This window comes from Camellia sinensis, chromosome 14, assembly GCF_055761805.1.
Source record: "Camellia sinensis isolate YWXY chromosome 14, ASM5576180v1, whole genome shotgun sequence".
NCBI lineage: Eukaryota > Viridiplantae > Streptophyta > Magnoliopsida > Ericales > Theaceae > Camellia > Camellia sinensis.
This window is the reverse complement of record NC_138974.1, coordinates 62,065,604-62,075,768: the sequence shown is the minus strand read 5'-3', so window position 1 is coordinate 62,075,768 and position 10,165 is coordinate 62,065,604. Positions and strand designations below refer to the sequence as shown.

At 40.9% G+C, this 10,165-nt stretch overlaps 1 pseudogene; it reads left to right on the top strand.

Annotated features, from left to right (window-relative positions):
• The first annotated feature begins 3,667 nt into the window (after positions 1-3,667).
• Positions 3,668-10,165, top strand: part of LOC114320615 (pyruvate decarboxylase 1-like) — a 44,236-nt pseudogene continuing 37,738 nt past the window's right edge.

The window sequence follows — 10,165 nt, the reverse complement described above, 5'->3', positions numbered from 1 at the left end:
TCTTGCGCGCACACACAAATAATAATAATAATAAAAATAAATAATAAAAAGTAAAAATGGAATTCAAACCCTGAAAAATTAATAAAAGAGAGGAAATTTTTTTTTAACATTTCAAAGATATTTCTCATGTGTTTAGGTATTTGCGTCTAGATATCTTTATGTTATTATGTATTTTTTTTTCTCAACTAATAATTTGTTGGAAATAGAAATTTTATTATTTGAAACAAAAAGATAATAGAATTATACATAGAAAAATCATAAAACTAAGAAATCTAAATTTAAAGTTGAATCTAGACTATAAAACCTTGTTTTGTTTCAAGTTTAAATTTAGACTGTCGAATTATCACAGTAAAAATTATTGCAGAGAGATTGACAGTAGATGATCTTGATCCTCTATTTGTTGTTTATAAAATTAATTATGTTATTGGATACAAGTGGACTCACATATATGTAGATCTTACCTAATATAAAACTCATTGACATAAATATAGGCATTTCATTTTGTAATGGAAAAAGATAAGCACATCAAAAATTCCGATCATCGAAATCATCAATCCCTCACATTTATTTGAATTTGTAACCATCTTGTTAGCAAAAATCTGGTTTGGGTCAAATCGATAGAGGTGATTGGACAGAATAACCAAAGTTTCACAAACAACAACAGATCAAGCAATTGTGGTTTGAATGTCCTATGCCTTGACAGTTTTAAGGACTTCTTTGAAAATTGTAATGTGAAGAAACAAATGTAAATAAATTGAAATTCGATTGAAGAACAAGTAAACTTTCTATTTAATTATAAGAATTAAATTTCAAGTTCAATGTGCACCACAATCGACAGAAGAAAACTTAGCCATAGAGGCTAAATTACAGACAGAAATACCCCCAAGTACAAAAGCTATTGCTAATTAAGTTATTGTACTCCTAATTTCACATGGGTTGTGAATGTTGTTGAAGACCTTCTTTGCTTTGAATTTTCAGCCTTTATGCTGCTAGCCTTGCTACTTCTTTGCTGCCATATGTCCCACCATGGAGCAAGTTACCTCCATTTCTTGTATAACTATCCATGATCTCCATAATTGCTTCTCTACTGCAGCATTCTCTTTCCTTTGCAAACAAACCACGTACCCTGCATCACTTGGATGCCTAACTTCATGGCTTGACACCTGGGCTACGTTTGGCTACATCTCATTGCACTATTAGATGAATCGATAGGAGAAACTGTGTCTGCCACATCTGCTCCTTTGATTGTTTTGCTCCTAACACTTGCTTTGCATTTTGGGACCCACATCCCACTATAAACTCGTGGTCTTCACCCCTAGCATCCATTGGATTAACTCTCTGTATTTTGTTATGCTTATTCGATAGAGAGAAATAAATTTTAGTGCCAACACATCTATCGATACGAATAAATATAAAAAGTAGGTAATTTTAGTGATCAATTATTTAAGAGGGTTGTTATGTAATTTAATTTTGTATTAGTATGTGTTAGACTTATTTATTTTAATGATTTATTTAATTCCGTTTTTGATTTATTTGGAAGAGAAAAATAGATTGAAAACTTATTTTATTCCATTATTTTTCATCTAATTTCTTATCCTAAATATATTTTTGGAGTATAAAAATTTGCTTAATCAGGAGATAATTTCAGTCCAAAACAGAGTCCAAATCAGCCCAACACACCAATTGTTCAAGCAGCAGTTCAAACTGTCCAGCACAATAGTGACCGGACGTCTGGGTGGACATTCGGTCGGTTATTTGGTTGGATGACCGCCCAACAGCTTTTTGCCTAGTTTTGCTTCAATTTAAATTTTCTTCTCACCGGCTGTTCGCCCAGCTGTATCCTCGACAACCGCGGAAGCCATCCTTGACGACTGGGACCAGTGGCATAGCTAGGAATTTCTCTCAATGGGGTCATTCAAAGGGAGAGAGAGAGAGAGAGAGAGAGAGAGAGAGAGAGAGAGAGAGAGAGAGAGAGAGAGAGAGAGAGAGAGAACAAATGAAGGAATGCATCAATGGCAATGCAACAATGGTTGTAAGAGAATGAAGCATTGATGGAGCAAATAAATGAACGAATACTAAGCTAAAATTGACACCACTAAACAATGAATAGCTTCAAATATATGTGATATATGTGATATTTATCTAGATTCATTGGGGTCATTTTGTTAAAATTAACACCACTAAACAATGAATAGCTTCAAACATTGGGGTCATTTTGTTAAAATCCAAAACTATTAAACAGAATTTGAAAGTTCAGTGGTGTCAATTGACACCACTGAATTACACATAGCCTCGCCCCTGACTAGGACCTTACTGGACATCCAGGCGAACGTCCTTCTAGAACAAAATTTCATTTTAGACATCTGGGTGGATGACAACTCTGTAATACAATGGCTATTTTTTTTTTTTTAAATAGAGCTATCAGCTATTAGACCCATGCTTTGCCTCCTTTAAGATCTGATCAGTAATGGGGGAATGCAAATTTGAGTAGAGTAGATTTAATCAAAATCTTACTCAATCCTTTTCAATACACGCAACAGTCAACGACTTCATATCTTCTCTTTGATAAATAGCAGAGCTTTTGCTGAACAAGACAAGTAAGAAAACATTCCCTGATCAATCATTACACTCACCTTTTATCTATTCTCTGAGAAGTGTTTTTCATTTTTTGTTTACATTTTTCTCTTAGAAATTATATACTGAGCCTTATAGCTTTAAGCTTATCTTACCTGTGTGAGGTTTACAGAAAAATCAAAACTTCAATTTGTATATCTATCTTTGAGAGATAACTCTTGTAACTTTCTTTGAAAGCAAACACAACTTTATTTCAACCTTGTAAAAGTGTAGTACACTTAGTGTTCTTGACTCCTTGAGTGCAAGGGTTTGAACTTAGAAAGTCTGTATAAAAATCTATAGAGGATTACTCCATTTGTGAAGAGGTTGTTAGCACCTTTGTAAAGCTAGAGGATAATAGAAAATCTCAAGTGAAGCTTGAGGAGTGGATTTAGACTTGGTTGAAGTTGAACGACTATAAATCTGTTTGCCTCTCTCTCCCTTATTTCTTTATTTTGTTTAATTGTCATAGCTATATCTCTCATTTTTACTGTGCCAAATTCATTAACTGATATAACCGTTAGAATACTTGTTTTAATCATCAAATCTCTTCATTCATTGCATATAGCTATGTGTTAGTTTTCTTCCATTGAGTGTTAGGTATAATTGCTTACTTATCTAAATCACAATCTGTTAAGGGAAAAATCAAACAGTGTATTTTTGCTTAAACTACTTAACTAACGTTCTCTCATTGTGATTGTCCAAATCATCTTTGTTTCATTAGTTATATTTATCTGTTGTATTAGTTATAATTTTTATTGTGATGTTATTATTTTTATTTGTAAAAATTTAATTCACCTTTTTTCTTAGGTTGTCTTTTGAATAATAATATGACTGTTACTTGATTATTTGAACTAAGCATGAGCACTGTATCAAATTAATAAGTTTGCAAGATATTTAGTGTAGAACTCGCATCTGTAATACGTCGGTACGTGACAACTAGCTACCTATATACATACAAACATTCTCTTTATTTTCCACTCACATTCTTCTCTCTCTCATTCCTCAAGAATCTCATAATGATTCACCATATATATATATATATATTGACACCATGAGTGTCAACAAAGACTCTCACCACCACCACCACCTTCCCTCCCCCATCACCGCCCCGAATGCCACCCTTGGCCGCCACCTCGCTAGGCGGTTTGTTGAAATCAGCGCCACCGATGTCTTCTCCGTGCCCGGCGACTTCAACGTCACCCTTCTCGATCAACTCATTGCCGAGCCAAACCTTAACAACATTGGCTGCTGCAACGAGCTCAATGCAGGCTACGCCGCGGACGGGTATGCTCGGTCTCGCGGTGCCGGGGCGCGTGTTGTGACGTTCACGGTCGGTGGGCTGAGTGTGATCAACGCCATCGCCGGTGCTTACAGTGAGGATATTCCCGTAATCTTGTGGGTGGTCCCAATTCCAATGATTATGGGACTTGGAATATTTTGCACCACACGATTGGATTACCGGATTTCAGTCAAGAGCTACGATGCTTTCAAAATGTCACGTGCCATCAAGTGAGCGCTAAAAATATTTAAAAAAAAAATGCAAAGACAAAATATTATTGACTTAAATAGTCAATTTATTATTATTATTATTTTTAATTGAAAACAAAATGTGAATATTTTTAACCAATATCATAATGAATTATAATTAACACTATAATGTATAATCAAATCATAATAAAAAAAACTACCAATGCTATAACTGAAACATATGATATACATAGAGACAGACGATATATATCATAAAAATTTCCTATGTATATAAATAATTCTCGAAAAATGTATGTAACAAGCCAAAATGTATACATGCACAAATGTTTTGAGAAAATTATTTTTTGGGGGTATGGCTCATGTCGCACACCTATCACCAAATGTTATATTTAGTGGCGGAATTAGAATTTTGACTTAGGAAGAACAACATTGAGTTAAGGTTATAATGATCTGTCACAATATAAATAATTTTGACTTTTAGTTGAGGATAAAACAACTAAAAATGAGCATAGTTTCAGATTTAAAATTTTAAAGTTATGCTCAAGTTAGTTAATTTTTCTTTTTTTGATTTTTGATTGTATATTTATTATTAATATGATTTGCTATTTCAATCTTGTGAGTATGATGATCATTATAATTTAAAATGCGATTACATATTATTATTAAAAATGAGAATGACAAAATTACAACCCCTCTCCAAAAAAAAAAAAAGAAGAGAGATTGGAAGAGAATGACATGAGAGAAAAGAGAGAAATAATATAAAATTTAAAAGAAAATATTTTAGCAAAATTAAATATTTAGAGTGACAAATTATAGGAATTTGTATTTTATTTTTAATTAATGAATCATGTTGTAATGAAACTAGTGAATTATAATCATAATAAAAATCAATACATCATATAACTAATATAAATAAATATTTTTAAAATAAGAGAGAAAAATCATAAATAAAGAACATGAAAAATACAATCAATAATTAGATTGGGATATTTGAACCTCTAACCTCATAATGAGAATACAAGAATTCTGATTAATAGATTAACCCTGTTGGTTTTGCAAAGATTTTGTCAAAAATAAAAAACAAAAACAAAAATAGAAGATGATATATAAAAAATTAGGACATAATTTGAATTTTAAAAATTAATTATTTTTCAAATAGGGATAAAAGTGCAATTTCCAAAAATTGAGGGGGGCACGTGACCCTCATGGTCCCAACGTGCCTCCGCCCCTAGTTATTTTCTTGATAACTCATAATTCCCAATAGAAAGTTGTGGGTCTTACTTTCTCTATCAATCACAATTTCTATATAGACCACTTAACCATGTCCATTTCTCGTAGGTTTGCTTTTGTTTGTATTGTTTATAATTATAATCCGGACATGCTGATTGAATTTTATTTTTTAAAATTCTTGATTTTTTATTGATATAAAATGACCCCAATTTTTTTTTTTTGTACTTGGTTTCTGAGTAAACATTGCAATCTCGAACTGCACTGTTTGATTGAATCATCAGAAATTCTACGAATATTTGGTGGGTTACATATATATTGGTTAAAAGTGGCAATCATCAACTAAAGAATTATCTGGAACAATGGTTTATGGCATTGAGAGGGGAGATTTTATGAGCTGGAAATGGGCCATGGTAAGGGCCGGGCAAGTTGAAGGCCGAGCGCGTTTGGGCCAGGATAGCTTTGAGCTTGCATGGAGAAGGGGCTGCTCGGCTAAAGCCCAAGGCCGAGCTACTTGAACTTGCACAGGTGGGAACCGTGCTACTTGCGTTGCTCGGCAGGAAGGCTCGCGCCTTTAGTTTGGCAGGAAGGCCTTTGTTTTACCTGCGTGACCTATTTCGAGCTCGGCTCTGCCGGAATTCAACTGAGCTCGGCTAGTGAGCATTTGGGCATGCGACGCAGCACGGCCGTGTGAGGCCGAGGTGATTCCGCCGGTCTGCCGGGCTTCGCCAAGATATCCTAAGAGTTTGGTTAGGTGGTGATTGCTAGATTTGTGTTGACAGATGGGATAGTAGCACCACGTGTCGAGAGACTAATGAGAGTAGATTTGGGGCGCAGAAGGTATATAAGCATGTCTGCGCTCCCCATGTTGAGACAGATGATCATTTGGTGAGATACACTTAGACATTCAATTCTCTCCTCTCTCTCTATCCCTGAGTGTGTGCTAACTTGACCGTCAGAAGGGTTTTCCGGCCACACACCGCCGGGTAGCTCACCGCCGTTGTGTTCGCGGTCGATCGGACAGACAGGGAGCTTGGAAGAAAAGAGTACGGGCTCGTCGGAATATTTGCTTCCCGTACAATTGGCACCGTCTGTGGGAACTTGATAGACAAAACCTTGTTTTCCAAGCTCATCTGATCGCCATCCATGGCGAACAACGAAGAGATTCCGTTGTCCGCCATCGATGGAGTTACCCCGGAGTCAGCCAGACAGAGAGAAGGACACCCCGCCATTCCTCTGATGGCGGACCTGGAGACTTCTCCAGAAGAACATTCAAGAGACGCGCGGGATAAGCGCAGAAGGAGCTTTGATCATTCTCGGAGTCCAGACGATCATCGGCAGCGGAGAGAATCGCACGCCAGACGTCTAGAACACAAGCTAAGGGACCAAGACGCCGTCATCCGGAGAATGGCGGCAGAGATAGAGGTTTTAAAGCGGCATGTCAAAAGGAAGGGTGTAGCTGGAGTGGGAGACCACAGTGAGCGCACCCAACCCCGCCGTTCCAGCAGTCAGGGCCAGCGGCACACTCTGTCCCTTTTAATCACTAGAAGTTACAAGGTTGGAGAGTCCGACGCGCCGGAAAAGAGGTCTAGCGCGCCAGACAGTACCTATCAGCCCTCACGTCCGGCGACGACGTCGAGGTATTCTTATTCCACTTGCTTAGAGGACTTGCGGGCAGTCTTGAAGGAGTGGGCACGCCGGCAAGAGACTCAACGGGTGCCGGCGCTCCAGCGACTATCTTACGGGGGTCATGCCAGTGAAGAAGTCGTAATGCCGCCACCCGCCTAGCTGTGCTCCTCCTTCTAGACATAGATCTGGCGAGACTGAGTGCCACTCCTTTCTCCTTGGAAATAGAAATAACACCGCTTCTCGCGGGTTTTCACCAGCCAAAGTTCACGCTCTACGACAGAAAGACCGATCCATACATATATGTAAGCCACTTTCGACAGGTCATGGTCGGATATAGGCAGAATGACGCTCTTTTGTGCCTTATCTTCCCGTCAAGTTTGGGCGAGCTGGGCTTGAAATGGTTTGAAAGGCTGCCGGAAGGGAGCATCGAAAGGTGACAGCACTTGGCGGAAGCCTTTGTGACGCGTTTGAAAACCAACACCAGAACGCCAAAGGAAGTTGACCACCTTCTTAATGTCAAGATGGAGCTGAGCGACACACTCAAGGCATATAACTCCAGATACTGGGAAACCTTCAATGAGATCTTGGATTGCCCAGTCAACCTGGCAATCACACAATATAAGTGTGGTCTCCCGGTCGAACATAGACTGCGGGACTCGCTTACCATGCACCAGCTGACCTCCATGGGCCAACTAATGCAGCGTATCAACGAGCACATCCGAGTAGAAGATGATGCGACAGCATCTACCGCGAAGGCAACTCCGGTAGCAACAGACAAGAGGTCAGCTAGCAAGGTACACGCGGTCAGACAGGAGGCCAACCGTTCAAATGATCGCGCCGAGGAATTTGACCGAGGTTCAAATCGTCGAAACCGCGATAAGGGTCGGCGGAATGACCGAGATAAATACCCCCACGACGATGAAGCTGATGCAAATAGAAGGTTGAAAGCTCGGACGGGCATCACCATGGTCTTTAAGATTTCAATCTATCGCATACTTAGTGAAATCCGTGACAAGAATTACGTCCGGTTTCTTGCTAAGTTAGGCGATGCCTAAAAAGGCTTCAATCTGCTGTACTGCTGCACATTCCACCGGAAGCGCGAACACCGAACAGAGGACTATTTGCCTCTGAAGCAACACTTGGAGGAGCTAGTCACAGCTGGACACTTGGACCTTTACATTGATGGGGGTGTGAAGGCCGCACATCAAGCCCCGGTTGACCCGCGTGGACCGAATGACCTGGAGGCGCCCCCACAAGGAGTTGTTAATGTCATCCACGGCATAGTGGAGCCGGCGCGTGTATGTGAGCTCCGAGGTATGGTCAAGAAGGCAGAACACATGAGAGAAGTTTTTTCGGTCCAGCCCGCGATCAAGAGGGGGAAGACCGAAGAGAAAGACGTGATCAGTTTCTCTACAAGGGACCTAGAGGGCATTCAGACACCGTACAATGATGCCTTAGTGGTCACCCTCCGCGTCAAGGAATTCGGAGTCAAGCGTATCTTGATCGACTAGGGAAGCTCGGTCGAGATCATGTATTACGACGCGTTCAAACAACTCAAACTCCGAGATACAGACTTGGCTTCGGCAACTTCGCCACTGGTTGGTTTCAACTCGCAACCGGAGTGGCCTTTGGAAAAAATTATTCTGTCGGTCAAAGCGGGATCCGTAGTCAAGCAAGTGGAGTTCTGGGTATTGCAAGTGCCGTCTACATATAACCTGATCTTTAGAAGGGGATGGCTTCAGGCTATGCAAGCCGTAGTGTCGACCTACCATCAGGTGATGAGATTCCCCTCGGCTATGGCGGCAATTGAGGAAGTTTGGGGTGATCAGGTCATGTCGAAGCAATGCTTCGTGGCAGTAAACGGGAGCCGAGCTGCCAAAGGCTTCGTCCAAATGATTGAAGGACCAGAAGACCGGGGAGTCGTTGACGACGTAGGCACCAAGGCTGAGGACAAAGCCGTTGAAGAGTTGGTAGAAGTGCGGATTGACACGGAGAGCCCGAACAAGTTCTTTTTGCTCGGATCAAGCCTTACCGCCCAAGAAAGGACCGAGATGGTGGAATTTTTTATGGCAAATATCGAAGTCTTCGCATGGTCGCCTTACGACATGCCCGGCATCGATCTGAGTTTTATTTGCCATCACCTCAATGTTTTCCCCTGGGCAAAGCCGGTCATTCAGAGAACGAGGAGATCGGCGCTACACCATGCCGAGGTAGTTGCAGAAGAGGTGAAGAACTTGCTTGAGGCACGAGCTATTCAGGAAGTGCACTACCCTCGGTGGATTTCAAACACGGTCGTTGTACCTAAGAAGAATGGGAAATGGCGAGTTTGCGTCGACTACAAGACTGTCAATCGAGCTTGCCCTAAAGACAGCTTTCCTCTGCCCAGAATAGACCAACTTGTCGATCTAACGGCCGGACATAACAGGCTCAGTTTTTTGGACACCTACCACAGCTATCATCAGATTGCCATGCATGGCCCCGACCGTGAGATCACCTCTTTCACTACTCCAAGGGGACTCTTCTGCTACCGAGTCATGCCTTTTGGTTTGAAGAACGTTGGGGCAACTTTCCAAAAGATGATGACCAAGATGTTCGCTCCTCTGCTAGGCCGGACAATGGAGGCTTATATTGATGATATGGTGGTCAAAAGCCGACATCAAGCAGACCACTTGTTCGACTTGGCCGAGACGTTCGCCATTCTCAAACGACATAAGCTATGCCTGAATGCGTCCAAGTGTGCCTTTGGCGTGGGATCCGAAAAATTCTTAGGCTTCCTAGTCACAAGTCGAGGCATCAAGGCAGACCCCACACAAATCAGAGCCGTACAAGAATTAAAGAAGCCAAGCTCGGCTAAGGACGTGCAGTATCTAGCCGGAATGGCCGCCTCGCTTAATCGATTCATAAGCCGGTCATCAGATCGCTGCTGCCCTTTCTTTCAAGCTTTGAAATCAAAGTTCTCATGGGATAAAGAATGTGACCGAGCTTTGGCCGAGCTCAAGGAGTATCTGTCTTCAGCACCACTGTTGATAACACCGAAGCCTGGCGAGGAACTTTACCTTTATCTGACCGTTTCTCAGCATGCAGTTAGTGCGGTGCTTGTCCGGTCGGAAGGAATCAAGCACCTCCCTATCTTCTACGTAAGCAAAACCTTGCTACCGCCAGAGTTGAGATACTTGCCGCTAGAAAAACTTGTGTTGGCATTGAT